Raw genomic sequence first — 14,957 nt, forward strand, 5'->3', positions numbered from 1 at the left:
TGATAGCCTCTGAGTGGTCAGACTGTAAACTCAAGTTTCTACTGTCGCCTCACGTAAAAGCTTTGCTCTTTCATGCTATCACCCTCTGAAAGCACTTATCTCCTTCACTTATACTTTAGTCTTTAACCTTTCACTCACACCACGCAGGGTCCTCTGTAATTGAAAACAAACTGGTTTGAAGAAAAGGCTGCAAGTACACCACACGCCTGGCATCTGACAGTCTCAAAAGGTATAGATTTCAGAAATGTTTGATTGGATAAAGAAAAGTCAACTTTAAATGCAGCCATTTAAATCAACTCTTAATAAAAAATAAACTTGTCTTTTTCCTTTTTCTGATGGATGAAATTACTTGTAAGTAATTCATTCGGTGCTTCTTGCCTCCCATAATTTTTCAGTCTGCAGAAAGCGTCAGCGGCATCGCCTAAATGCTTGGCCCCAGTGAGGGAATCTACTACTGTCACCCAGACTACATTAACAGCATATTAAAAGACAAAAGCCTCCCCCTTCAAACTTTCAGCAGCCTGACGTGCTGCTGTGTTGACAGGACCAAGACAGGCTCTAAAAACAGCCCCCGCTTCGCTGCTGTCACCAGCAGTCAGAGGAAAAACATGCATCGTTGCACAAATACAGCCATGTACATACTCATCTCTGTAATCTAAATGTCGCTTGCTGTGCTGCTGAGGAAGCCAAGACAAAGAGAATCCACAATCCCAGGAATCGTATCGTAATCAACAGTAATTCTAATTTTCTTACTATTTCATTTTTACAATTGGTTTTCAGTGTGTTGGAATATGTTTTTTTTAATGGAACCTCTCCCCCCCACCATTTTTTTTTCTGTTGAAATATTGTATCGGCTGAATGCCCAGTAATTGATGTGTCCAAGTCTAAACCATTTGCCGAAAAAGCTAAGATAAATGTGTTGCTCGCGCAGGTTTTTATCACAGTCATAATGTTACAGCGCTGCTATAACAAAAGACAAAACCTAAATGTGCTCATTTTCTGTTGAAATTTGTTTCACAGTCATACCTACGCAAAAGAAATCGGAGATGGTGGTGACGTCCTTTAAATTCAGCATCTTATCCGGTCTTAAAACGTCTGGTAGCCGTGGTGAAAAACGAAACAGCTACACTTTCTGGGTTGACCAAACTTTCCAACAATCCACCCGTCACGCAGCTTTGTCAATCAACTTCAGCAAACTGAAAAGCTCAGAGATTCTTTTGAAAAATAGATCATTCTCAAAATAAGAGAGTTGTAGAATGAGGCTGGGGAATGAATAACCAATGAAGAGTTAAAGAAAACTCCTCTGAGGGGAGAAAGCACGTTAGACGAAGAAGAGCTTTTCAAAAGATGTAGTCAGACAGACAGCTCAATCAGACATGGCATTGACCTTTACAAACCACACTCTGAATAGCCACTGTTATAACAGGAAATACCTGCTTAATTCATATTCACCACCTTTTAAAAACATATTTGAACATCTTTGCCTTTATTCACCATCACAGATTGGGGTGGCAAACAAGAAATATGTGGAGAGAGAGAGAAGGGGACGACGTCCAACAAAGAAGCTCAGACGTATCCGAACAGGTGAGGTTTGTGGTACATGTTTTAAACCAGGATCCCATGTTGTTTAAGCTGCTGGTTGACAGTGTTCACTGTTGTTAATTTGATCATTTAGGACAATGAGTACCTGTTTATAATACAGTTTTACACAGACTGAAGTGTTTATTTATGCATTTGTCTACAACTGTAACTCCCCCTGTGGACACTGATAAGTGGAGGCTGGTATCTACACAGATAAAGACAATATCGTAAAACACTCGCTACACTTAAAATGCAGCTTTATGTTAGCGACTCAAAAGAGCTACTGTGTGCAAATACACATTAAGTTGGTTACTGCATTGATAATATTAAAAGTCGACACACTTTTATTTGAAAATGCCAAGTTCCAGTCGTCGTCACATCCACAGCATCAAACCATCCCTGGTCATTTGCAGCAGACGACTTGCATGGCTAACAGTCTGTTTAACTGACGCCTTGGTCTGACAGGCTCCCTGGGGGAGGAGGGGGGGTGGTATCATGATTTGCAGTACAATGCCAGGACTTGCTGGGTAATGGACCAATACAGAGGCTCTGCTGGGAGATAAGAGGGAAAAATGGGCACTGCCCCCACACACCCGCTGTCAGCCGAGCCCCTACGGCACAGCTAACTCAGAGGTGTTCAAACTCAGCTTTGGTGTGTGTGAGAAATGAGAAAACAATGAAAACAGAAAAATAAGGAAGGGAACTTACTGCCTTAATCGGTCAATTAGGATCTCATGATCAAATGTTCCAAAGGCTGGGATAAGATCCAACAGAGGCCAGACTGAAATTTCACCAAAATACAAGTGACTTCCAAATTTTGAATTAACTTTAAAACAAATTGAGGGGAAAGCGTAATTTTGAAATAGCTCTAAAATTACTGTACAAATGTGAACCCAGATCAGATAAGAGGGGCCCAATGACCAGGAACCATGGGGAGACAGAAACCAGAGCCTGTTTAAGAAAGTTGAGAGAAGCTGTATCAACAACTCCTTCACATGACAACCTGCCTTTCAGCTGCAATTAATGAGTGAATCTACTGATTATTTCCCAGAGCCCAAAATGATTTGTTTTGCCACTGATTTCCTCATGTACGGCAGAGAAAAGCAGCAAATCCTCAGATTTCAGAAGGTGGACTGGTGGATGATAAAAACAGCTTTTAATGACGCAGCTGATCGGTGAAGATGCTGATTGATGTTCTGTCGACCGACTGACTGGTTGAACAGTTAATTGTTTCAAGTCTGAGAAATACAGAGCAGATGTTTAACATGAAAGCTGTTAGGTTTACAAGCTTGTTCAGTGTTGTTTTTTTGGACCTCAGCCCTGATAAGAAGCTTGGCTGAATGCATACTATGCAAACTTTTTTTTTCCACGAAACATGACAAATTGGTGGAAAAAAAACGAACTGCAGATGTGGAGGAATGTGGGAAGAAGAGAGAATCTGTCTTTTATTGTGTTCCAGACTTTAATATCTGACAGTCGGTTGTTTATCATCATGAGGGAGCTGATGGTGAGAGGAGGGAAAAATGGGGAAAGCAGAGGCAGAGAGTATCAATATGAATTTTTTATTTGATGGGTTTTATGGGAGATTGCATTTCAGGAGAAGCTGGAGTCAAGGTTCACGGTGGAGCGAGAGGAGAAAGAGGCAAGGTCGTAAAGGCGTGAGATAATGGTGTCCCTGCACGAGAAGAACACACACAGCACACTGTCCCCTATATGTGCAAAGAAGCTATGGATCAGACGCCTAAAAACACACACTGCCTCAAATTTGATCATTCTGCTTGAAGCTGAAAACTCCCTCGTGTATTTTCCATCGTTTTTATTCACACACCTTTTTAATTTCTTTCTCTCTCAAACATATACAGTACAGACTCTTTCCAACTTGGCTTTCTCCCTCCAACAATTTCACACAAATGTGCACACACACGCAAACGTCTTAGGCTGGCTTCAGGTGTGGTCATAAATCATCAGAGTGAGTGGCTATGATCCCCCCCCCCCGCACCAGCAGAGCTAGGGGAGAGAGGGGTGGAGGGGTGGAGGGGGTTGGAGGGTGCGTAGCAGGGTTGCTGGGCCAGAGAGGAGGCTGCGGGTAAAAGGCTGCCCTCGCTTCACGTGTCCGTCAAGGCCAGAACGAGCCACCGCTCAGCCTCTGGGTGCGACACATGGCAGACAGCCGACACCAGTGACACAACTGGTGTCTGTGTCTATCTATACACACATCTCTAACACACACACACACACAACAAATACACAGGTAGCTGGGCAAAAACACACACACATTTCTTTTTTGTTTTCAGTAACTGTCCTTATTTATTCATTTATTCTATTCATAATCCACATCATTGGTTCCAGTCTATCAAGTTCACTATACACCGCACATGAATCTCCAATGGACCACCGCAGGAATATGAGGTGGAGGATGAGGTAGGTACCAACATCAGCCACGTCCAAGGAAACCAGAGGTAAACATTCGCTTCTAACAGCTTTATATGGTCAGTTTAACACCTGGTAAAACGAATGCCAGAGAGATTAGAGAACTGTGCTGATGCCTGGTGTAAGCCTATCACAGAGTTGAGTTAGAAAGAAGCAAGGCTCCTAGTATCTGCTTGATCCCGGACCCACTGGTTGAGTTGCATTATGGGTAATGTGGGCCAGAAGAAGAATATACATGAAAAAAAAAAAATGTTATCTATTTTTAAAACTGTCCAATGCTTGAAAAAGAGCTGCAAAAAAGATGAGACTGTGTAGACTGATATATATATATATATAAATATATATAAAAATAATCACTGAAAAGCTAAATGCTGTGTTGTACTTGTTTTGTTTAACATTAAATGAACTGCACCAAAGCATTTAAGGCAAAAAACTGACTCTATAACTTTCTGGAGAGCGACACAATGAGTGACAATGCTCCTCATTCAGAAATAAAAAATGTCAGAAATCCTTAATTGAACAATCAGAGTCAAGTATTCAACAGAGCAGTCTGTGTGATAAACAAAGACAAAAACAGAAAGTAGTTAAAAGTAGTAAGTAAATGAATGTTGCTTCTTTCCACTGCCAGAGGGAAAACAGAGTGTTTTCCAGGAGGAAGAGAGAAAAAAACAGGAGAGCTGTGGTGGTGGTAAAAACCCGAAAGCCAGAATAAAGAGAGGGGAAACAGATCGAACAAGACTGAGAGTCCAAAATGAGGAATTGAAGATGAGGGCGAGGCGGAGATGAAAGGAAAAAAAGAGGGGGCAAGGAAAGGGAAAGAAACTGGACAGAGACAAATGGCCATGGGAAATGGCCGGTGCAGGAGAGCCTGCCTATGAGACAGCCCTCTCAGCAACCCTAACACAGACTGATAGGCCCACCAGGCAGCGAGACCACTACAATCCATCCCAGTCCTGTCTGATTTTTCCCTTATTCTAAGAACAATATCACAGTTCAGGCCATATCAAGCTTACCTAACTTACCAGAAGGTGTATTAGAATAACGTTGAGTTACTGTCTTATTTGTAGTTAGAGTGTTTCATCTTGTTGCTATTGGGGATTTATTCTTCAGGTTATCCAGCTGTTTGTACTGGCTGGAAGAGATCCACAGATGCAGGAATCTTCCTTTAAGAGACGAACAACGAACAGACGGGTAAATATCGCAGAGGCAGCAAGTAGACTTAAAAGTTGAGGAGCGAGAGGAACAGAAAATGAAGACAGAAAGGGACACAAGGAGGAATGTGGGGATCATTGTTAGCTGTCCATGTATGTGGTTGGATAAGTGAGTGCTACTGTCGCCATCCCACAATCCCATTACTTTCCCCAATAAAGCGCTGGCAGCCCAGTGATTACCTCGAGAAAGTGGAAGAATCTTAATAGAAATGGGATCTGGGTTTTTTTTTTTTTTTTTGGAAAGCCAGAACCTTCCTTTGCTCCCTCCCTCCCTCTCTCTGTTGCTTCCTCAGGTGATGTCTCCAGGCACTGACCAGGTAATGCAGCGTAATGGAGTACACGTGTGGGCACTGGTGGCCTAATGGAGAGGGGGCATGGCAGAGCGGGGAGTGCCTGTCGAGCTGCCTGATTGAAACTGATGGGCCAAGGTAAGGGGGCCACAGGGTACGGCCACCCAACATGGCCCTGCCTGTCTCATCAAACGGACATACTCATGAACACGCCACACACCTACCTCGGAGTCCATTATTCAATTTGGCCCTTCTAATGACCAGTGAATTAGGCTGCCAGAAGCGATTTGCCTTCTGAGTCCTACTTCTGGACGTACATGCTTTCCTCCACTCTGCATATTAAGAGGCAGCCATTCAGACACTGACATCCAATCGGCCTCCTCCAATCACTGAACTTAGCCAGATGAGCTGGGAATAGAAGGCATGTGAGACAGTGAACACTTAATAAAGATAAGGGTATATGTTCCAAGTTTCATGCAGCTCAGACAAGCCTACATGTCGGCTGCTTGATTTTTAGATAACCGCCTCACATGTGTGTAGAGCTGTGAGCTACCACTGACAGAGCACAAATATGCATAAAGAAATACGAAGAGTAAAACTGCACCAGCCTCACAGGAAAAACAGAAAGCTCTTCAGCTAAAAAATGCTCTTAGCTTCAGTGAGAGTTTTGCTTTTAGCTGAGAGAAGCCAGCAGCCAGCTGGAGGTTAGCATCACCTGCTAACTTTAGCTTTCCTCGCCGTATGTCGACAGCTCCTAAGCGCACACCTCTGTATATGAGCAGTGAGGTGTGCGGTATCGTCAGCATGTTTTATGATACTCCTGCACATTTTCCACTGATAATGCAATGTAAAGACTTCATGCAAATGGTAGTCCAACATTTCTTTCAGTGTGGGAAGACTGTGGATGGACGGATGGAAGCAGGTATGTGACTGTGGAATGCAGTGAGCTGGTAGGAGACGAGGGCGGCATGTATGAAAACACACACACAGGCTACCAGTGCAGAGCTGCAGACAGACACACAATAAAATGTTATTATAAAATGCATAAATTGGCACAGGAGTGGAGAATCAAATTAACCTGTAAACTGCTGTGGGACTAAAGAGTGACTCGCTGCCCGGATCCAAGTGGTGTCACGTCACTCAGAGACGATGCACAGCGCTTCAAGGCAACTGTCAGCCAGTGCCGCATCTGGTTGGCAATGAACTGGCTCCTGCAAAAAGTAGTAGTCGCAGCCTTTCTGATGCCAAATGACATAAAAACCTGGACTGGCACCAACACCAGGCTGTTTTCAGTCCCACAGTACACAGTGCATGGAAAGAAATGAGCCGGGATTTGGCTCAGGTTTGTGCACAATCCTGCATCACGTCTTAACAGCAACTTTATGCTACACTCCTGGAGAAAACTGTAGACGACATAAAAACACTGGAACCAACGCACTGGTCAGTGGTCAGTGTAGTTACAGTACAGATCAGCACAGAGAAACTTTCAGTTTGTCTCTTATATACACCCGTGCACTGCATGGTGAAAAACTGTCCCATCATTCTTTATAGATTCCTTAGGTCCAGGTATCAGGTTTAATAATAATAAAACTCCTCTACTTTTGCTTTCTTCCATCTTTTCAAGGTTGTTGGGTGGCTGCCTCTCCTCTTTTCACTAGGAGCTGTAAAATCTATTTGACAGCTCTGATTTATGACACAGCATAGGCTCCGAGCGCCTGTGGGGGGAAAAAGAGTGTATGTTTGGAAGTGTGTGAATGTGTGGGCGGGTGTGTGGGAGCACGCCCAGCTCACAGGGGGACCACCACTGCTGTGCTCAATGTTCAAGCCGCTAACAGAGCACACAGGTAGGGAACTCCTTGAAAACTCGTGTGCACACGGCGGTACACCTGTGGTTGCGTGCAGAGACAAACCAACGTCCACAGAACTAGGATTAATAGACATAGCAGGAGGAACCAGAAAACGTTACATTTCACATGATGTTAAAGTTTTATGATTGAATGAAAGTGTCCTAAGAACTGTCCTTCTTATGAGTTTGTTGAATTTTTTTCCAAAGGGTTAAAAAGTGTTTTTATTTACAGCCAGAATTTAATGCAAATATCGTCTTAAAGGAGTTCGAGAGGATCCTAAACAGCCTTGGGAACCAGTGGGTGTTCATCCATTTTCCCATTTGTAGCAATTTACTTCTGCAGTTCTTTCCCTCTGCCTTCCTCTGTCCATCTCACCCCCTCCCACACACAGTCCTCTCCTCTGTCCTTCTCCTCGCCTAGATGCCCAGGATGCTCGCAGCTAACACCGTTTGTCACATCCAAGGCCAGTTTAGAGACACGGGGATCCTGTTCCCCAGGGAAATGGTTATGTGCGTATGCTCCAATGTGTTTGTGTGTATGTCCTGTTAAGCGGGGGGGTCTGAAAATAAATGCTCTGCAAGGACATGAATGCATCCATGTAGATTTGTGTGTGTCTGTGCCAGTGACACGGTCATCTGGGAGTTGAATTTCACACCTTGTGCCTTTGCTATTGTCAGGGAGAGCGGCAGCGCTGATGGGCAGCAGGGAGAGGACGGGATGGGAAACCTCAGAGAAGATGAAAAAGGTCGTGACAGCTGACAGAGGGAGGAGGAAAAGTGTTCATGCGCCTTTAGAGGACTAATGTCTGAGGATGGGAGGAAAGAGTCTGGGGGAGGACAGATGTACAGTCCCACTGTTACACTGCTTTGGAAAAAAGCAATATGAATCGCCATGGAGCTCTTTCTGTGGTAAAAATCGAAAGTTAAAAATTAAGCTTTCCTCTGTATTGCTGCTAAGGGTTTCCACACAACACATTTGTTTGGGAAAATCACATTTTCATCCCTACATGTCCTGTTCCATTACCTCGAAAGAAATTCCTCTCCGCCCATGACATGAAAGCAGTGGAGAAACTGGCTGCAAGAGCAAAACATTTCCATATCCATTTGAATCTACACTGACACCGAATCTACACTAATAAAGTTTATCTGTGTGGTGATGGAGGCAGCCGACACAAATCTCTGCATACATCTCGGGGGCTGTGAAGTGTCTCTCTGCCAGCTAAACACACCTCGGTGGTTTGTGCAGTCACGCTACAATGGTTTTTTTCTTCCCCCCTCTGTCAGTCTGTTACAGTCATTAGCAGCATGCTAATCAAGGCTAATTACACTGAGACAGGCAGACACCACTCATTTCTTATCATGACAGAGTGCCGCTGTGTTTGTGGTGCCTGAAAATGTTGTGCCACTAAATGAGGCACAGCTTATAATTAACAGTTTTTTTGTTGTTAGGTAAATTATGGTGACTGTGTTTTCTATTTGATTCCCATTGTTACTGCTGTCAAATGTTAATCGGTTTGTCTGAGCTTTTTCAGAGGCTGTAAATCTGTTTTTTGTTGCACACATGCAGGAGCTGTGGTTATTCTAAAGGAAAGGAAAACAGCTAAATCTTTAAGAAACTGTATTTAATATTATGTTATAAATATTTTCAAATGGTAATGATAATTCATAAACCATTTTAAGACAGCTAGTGTATGAATATATGAATAAATGAACAATCGAAGGGGTAAATGACGGAGAGACAAGTGGGAAAAGAGCAGAAGGGTTAGGAAGAAAGGAGCAGACGGAGGAAAGAGAGACGACGTGGGACAGATGTAAGGTTATCCAAGAAGAGAACATGTGAAAACAGAGTCTTGTTGTAGGTAAAGTCTCTTCCACAGCGATGGATTGTGAGCGTCAGGCAGTGCGGATCCCCTCCCTCCTCTCTGCCCCCCTATTCAAGTTGCAAAAGCTCATTTTGGAGATTTTGCTGGCATGGCAGAAAAGGCCTCTGTTCCCCATTCTCCATATTTCATATACGGCCCATTGGAAAGCATCGTCTGCAAGTGTCATGGCTTGGCACATTTACGAGAGATGCACTGAAAAACTTATCACTTGGAAGATATGCTTAAGTTAAGCATTTTGAAAGTCACTGTGCACTGTATGGTAATTCATATATAAAGCAAAGGTAAATTAAGATCATCTACGTGGTAACTGGTTTCAGCACGAGTGCAGAGAGAAACAGAGCTCACTGAAGTAAACAATACATTTCATTTAATTAGGACAAATCAAAGACGAAAAACTCTAAAAGAGGAAGATCAAACATTATTAATTAGCATTGTTTAAGTCAAAACTGAGATGTAAAGAATAAACAGGCATCAACAGGCCTTTTTCACAGCTGACATTAGGAGTTATCACGGTGGGAAAATCACAGCTGTTACTAATGATATTAACAAAGACTGTTCAAGAGTCCCAGTAAGTCATGACAGCGTGACAGCGAGTCAGCACGAACAATTCAACCATCACTCGTTTTATGTTTCAGAGCTGTGGCACGTGACACATCTGTGAAAAAGAAATAAAAGCTGTGTTTTATTTCAAGGCACCTGTCAGGTATCAGGGCACATGACTGACATGTTCCTCACTCTCCAGTTAGCTCTGTTGAACCTGTTTGTGTGGGACAAATCAACACGTGGTGACATCACCAGCTCCACCCACCTTAATTAGTTAAGCTGAGGTCTGATTGGTCAGACACCGAGACACTGTCACACTGTGCATTAGTGTCATTAGTAACACCTGCGCTTTCCCTACGATGACAAGTCAAAATGAGGCACAAATATGTAGTCGTAGACACGTTTGGACATGTTAGTCGATGAACTGTCAGCTAAGTAGTGACTCGTTGGAATGACCATGTTTGGATCAGATATAGAAGTCACAGGACGATCCATATAACACACACACCTCAGGGGGAATAATCCTCCCTGTGTTACAATCATTGTTCAACAGCAGACACACACAAACTCCTTAAAAGCTCATTCTCTAAATAAGCTGATGTGACATATCTCTGCAGCTGTAGAATGAGGTCAAAAGTTTAAATAACTATAAATTCTGTTTATGGCTGCAGCGTGGATTAGTGGTAACGGAGACATGGCTCCTCTAACAGGTGACCCTGGTCAGTCCTGTATCGACACATTGAGTGTCCTTGTCTTGAGGAAGACACTAATCTGCACTTAATGGACTGTCCAGTCCAGTGGTGCGGCACTGACTCTGCCCTCGCCGCTCAAGGGAACGGAGCGGAGAGATTTCCTTGACTGAGTGTCACATTATTCTACTGATGATTGTCTTAAGTAAGCATGTGACCTCGTCATCTCAGCTAGCGTTAGCCGCTAACCCACTGGGCGCTCTGAGGAGCTAAAGTACTAAGCAACTTATCAGGAGGCTTCCAGTGCGAGGCATTAGAGCTGACTGAGAGAGCGAGCAGAGCAACACTGGCCCAAAGTCCTGCTTAGTCATCGCTTCTCTCACTATGGTGAAAAAGTGCCACTTTCATTCCCATGGTGATAAGGGAGAGTGAAAAGGCGGGAAACAGACCTGTGTAATGCTGATGGACGTAGTCAGTCTCTGACTGAGGAGGGCTGGAGTGTGCGAATCAGGAGCTAAAAGTGCAGCATCAGCAGCGGTTGGATTTACTTGGATGAATGGACCCGACTCGATGAGGAGGTGGGGGGTGGTTTGGAGGGCGGTGGGTGTCAAAGCAAGTGGCTGAGACATGGCTAATACTGCCAGTGAGCTGTGGCCACCTAAGTAATTACTACCTTTGCTGTTAGGCTAATCCCCAGAGCAGAGCAGCAAACTCAGGAGAGAAAAGCTTAGAGCCTCAGCGGGGCTCCCATCACTCGACTTCAATTACACAAGAGACACAGACCTGCCTCGCTCAGAAGGACAGAGAGGACGTCTCGTTTGAAAACCAAGTTAAGAGTCTCCACTCTATAGATAAATGACTCTGATTAATGTAAGGATGCACAAACATACGAAAACATGTTCAGAACAGACTGAGTATATCTCAGACTTCAGATTTCTGCACTTTGGTTTCCATCAAGCAGCGACAGCACAATGAAGACGCACGGCTGAAATAAGACGACAGCCCATTCATCAAAAACCTCATGCTCTCTTTTACACTGACTGACAGGTCTTTTGATACTCATGCTAACGTTTTCTGATGGTGCGCTCCAGTTTTGTGCCGGGCAGCTTTGTTACATGTCATCCCCATCTCTCTCTCACCAAGCTTCTTGTTTAAGTCTGCTGTCAATAAATGCTAAAATGCTGAAAAATAAAGCACTTCAAATGTTTTCTGGTGGTTTTCATAGTTTCTTGTTTGTAAACACAGAAATAAAACAGCTCTATATTTTTTATTTCTGGTCATATAATGCTTCATTTTAATCTGTGGGCATGTTTCTTAAATCATATATGTGAATTATTGGGCTGTAAAGTAACCCTTTGCTAACATATAGTTTAATTTATTTTTATTGTACATTTCTATAACAAGCTAAAGAATCTGAATATATAAATACATTTAGATAACAAGGTTAATAGACTAATTTGTGAGGAGGAAGTTCATCTCTTGTTAAATACAGACAACAAAAAACTTTATCATGTGAGGAAAATGAAGCTAATTTAAAACATGCACATTCACTGACCACAAAAATCAAAATAAAACTATTAAGAGTTAAACACTGTAAGGCTCAGGGAGTTTCCACAGATTTCACCTGCTGATGCTGTCAACTTGAATGAACTGAAAACTTCACAGGTGAAACAGATGGTTTATTACAGAGTGCACAGGTCTCCTCAGTTACCTGTTACTCAGTATTACAAAGTCTAAAAGGAGCCCGCTCTGCATCGCTCTCTGATCAGGGGTTACCTTTGCGTTCGGAGCGTTTCTTGCGCCTCCTCTTGAACCTGCGTCGGATCAGGCAGTAATAGGAGCCCAGATTCTGTGCGCCGTTGGTAAGAAGGGCCATGCCTTGGTCACAACTTGCTGCTTTATAAAATGAACTAAACTAAGCTCGACCAAATAAAACTTCAGCAACTGAAGATGCTTTCACGTGGTCTACCTGTCCCTCACCTCTCACAGCCAGTGCTCTCACACTTGTCCAGTTTGTGTTGTCAAGCCAGTGATATTCAGAAAGCCCAACTCCACACACCTGCAGCGCTTCTTTGTTTCTACTTTAGTCCTTCCCTCGTATCCGAACTCTCTTTCCCTCCCTCTCTTCCCTCCTCCTCTCGCTGTCTCTCTCCTCTGTTGACTCCATGTCTGCCCTATCGGCAGGCAGAGAGGGGAGGCGATGGAGTAGAGCGACAAAAAGGAGGAGGGGACTAGCAGAGGAGAGAGACTTGTGTTTTCAGATGGTTGTGAATTAACACAGGGAACAGAATCTGACTCTTACCTGTCGAATCCCCTCTCAAAGTATCAGCAATCTCCAGCAAACAAAAAAACATCTTCACCTGTTTATAACTGACTGTGGTGAGGATCTCTTTGCACTTGAACCTGAAACAAGTTTTACCCATGCGATCACATCAATTTCCACCTTGCCCTTATTATTGTATCTTGCAGATTTATATTTGTTGTGGTTATGTTTCTCATCTCACCAAAAGTCTGAGGATGAGAGGCAACAAAGAAATGCTCTGCCGCCCTCTAGTGGTTATCTTCTGCGATTACATCTGTGATGGCACCAAATGACGTTGATGGTGGTTGATTTATGATCGTTGTTTTAACCTGTGTTAGTTATGTTGTCAAATACTTTACAAAAAAGGTTGTTTTAAGCCATTATTAAGAAATTTGTGGTGGACAAAGAAAGAAAAAAAGAAATATAACCTGAACAACAGCGGTGGAAAAAAGAAGAGGAAAAGCACTCACCTTTGGCTCTGGTCTGATGCCTGTGATCGTAAAAACCTGATGGAGAGAAAGAAAAGATTTTCCAAGTCAGTAAACAGCAGAGATTTTGGCTGACTGCAGAGGTACTTTCAAAGATCTGGATTTCTGAGGGTGAAAAACCTTTAAAGGATGTAGCGTGCATACATTGGAATTATTAGTGGTATATACACAGGACAAAGAAAGGTACACATACTGGATAAATGCTCCATTAATCGAGATAATTCAGCCGTGTTTCCACATCAGCTGGTCTTCTTACAAAAGCTGGTGTTTCTGGACGGCCACAGTTATTGTTAGAAGAGGTGGAGTGTAACTTTTTCCAGTTTAAGTTACTAAAGCAGATTATTTAGCTGAAAAATGTGTTTCTAATTAATTTACTGCAGTATAACCTACGTGCTATTTAAACACTTTCTCGTAAAGCATGGCATTTGGCAGACATGAGGCCCTTATTACGAAATTTGCTGTGGCGGTTTAGTGGTTACACAGAACATTAATTTCAATCCAGTGGACTTCCAGGAATAAATGAACAAAAATATTACAAGAATGTAGTGTAACCCAACTGATAAAACTGTCTGAAGGTGGCTACATTCATACTGGATGAACAGCGAAGGACTCGTGGCCCCTCGGTTTTAGGGTGATGCATTGAGGCAGGACGTTGATTCTAAACATTCGGACAACGCAACCAAAGAGTTATTAATGGACCACCTCTCTGTTGTTGCTGTTCAGTGACAGACCAAATCAGTCTCTTGCTAAAGAACTCCGGCTACTACCAACACTAATCTAGAACTGGTTCCACACATTTCCACCAAAATAACAGTCAGCTCCACTAAATTTCTGGTCAAGAAGTGAGAACCACTGATCTCAGTGGTTATGGGAGGCGCTACCACAGAGAGAACATGTGCAAAAGCAGCAGCGAACAACAGGCTTTCCAAAAGCAGTGAAAAGTCAAGATGTAATGACTTGAAATGACAGTAAATTTATTAAAAGCAGTTGTGTTCTGCCATGATTTCTTACAAACAGAAATTAGCCCAATTCTACTGCGTAATGTTCTTCTTCTTTTGAGGGTTACAAACAACAAACTGGTGCATTACTGCCACCAACTGGTGTGTGTGGACTATGTAACGCTCTGTTCTCAAATCTGTTGAAATGTGGGCCGGTTCTCAAAGGATGAAAAGAAATCTAGTGCATCTGAAACAGATAAGACTGTTCAACAACTCCTTTAGTAAGATTAGCTTTTTCAGTTTCTCATGCTTTAATCATATTGCAAGAGTTAGTTACTGGAAGTTCACAGTAGAGGAACGAAATTTAACCAAATTTGCGATTGGAACTAATATGGTAGAATGAACCAGCTAATATTAAGTTAGCTTTGTATTTGTATTTTGTACTTTCTACTGGGACAAATCCCACAGAGTTTTGAGTTTCTACCGGCTCTCTGTGTTCCTGTCATTCCCCCTCAGTCTGCCAGCATTTGAAAAACCACCACAGGCAGCAGTAAAGTTACTGAAGGCAGAAGACAAGAGAACGTAGTGCTACTGTTTGGATTGTTCTATGGTTCATTATGTGTATGTTCCACACCATTTTTGTTAGAATAAATCCTTGGATTAGTTCACAGAGCAGTTAGTATTTCAGTGATGTCTTAAATGGTGTTGTTTTACAGGTATGTAGTGAATCTTGCAAATCGAATCACAAGCACAATA

The 14,957-nt window shown here is 42.9% G+C and overlaps 1 protein-coding gene across 1 annotated transcript in view; it reads right to left on the bottom strand.

The window, feature by feature from the left end:
- The window catches only part of adarb1b (adenosine deaminase RNA specific B1b), a 90,373-nt gene that overhangs the window by 21,243 nt on the left and 54,173 nt on the right, over positions 1-14,957 (bottom strand). Inside the window, exon 3 of the mRNA XM_018682271.2 lies at positions 13,246-13,281. The gene's annotated coding sequence lies outside the window, so the exon portion shown is untranslated. The remainder of the gene's footprint in view (positions 1-13,245; positions 13,282-14,957) is intronic.

This window comes from Lates calcarifer, linkage group LG1 (assembly GCF_001640805.2).
Source record: "Lates calcarifer isolate ASB-BC8 linkage group LG1, TLL_Latcal_v3, whole genome shotgun sequence".
In the NCBI taxonomy this organism is placed as follows: Eukaryota; Metazoa; Chordata; class Actinopteri; family Centropomidae; genus Lates; species Lates calcarifer.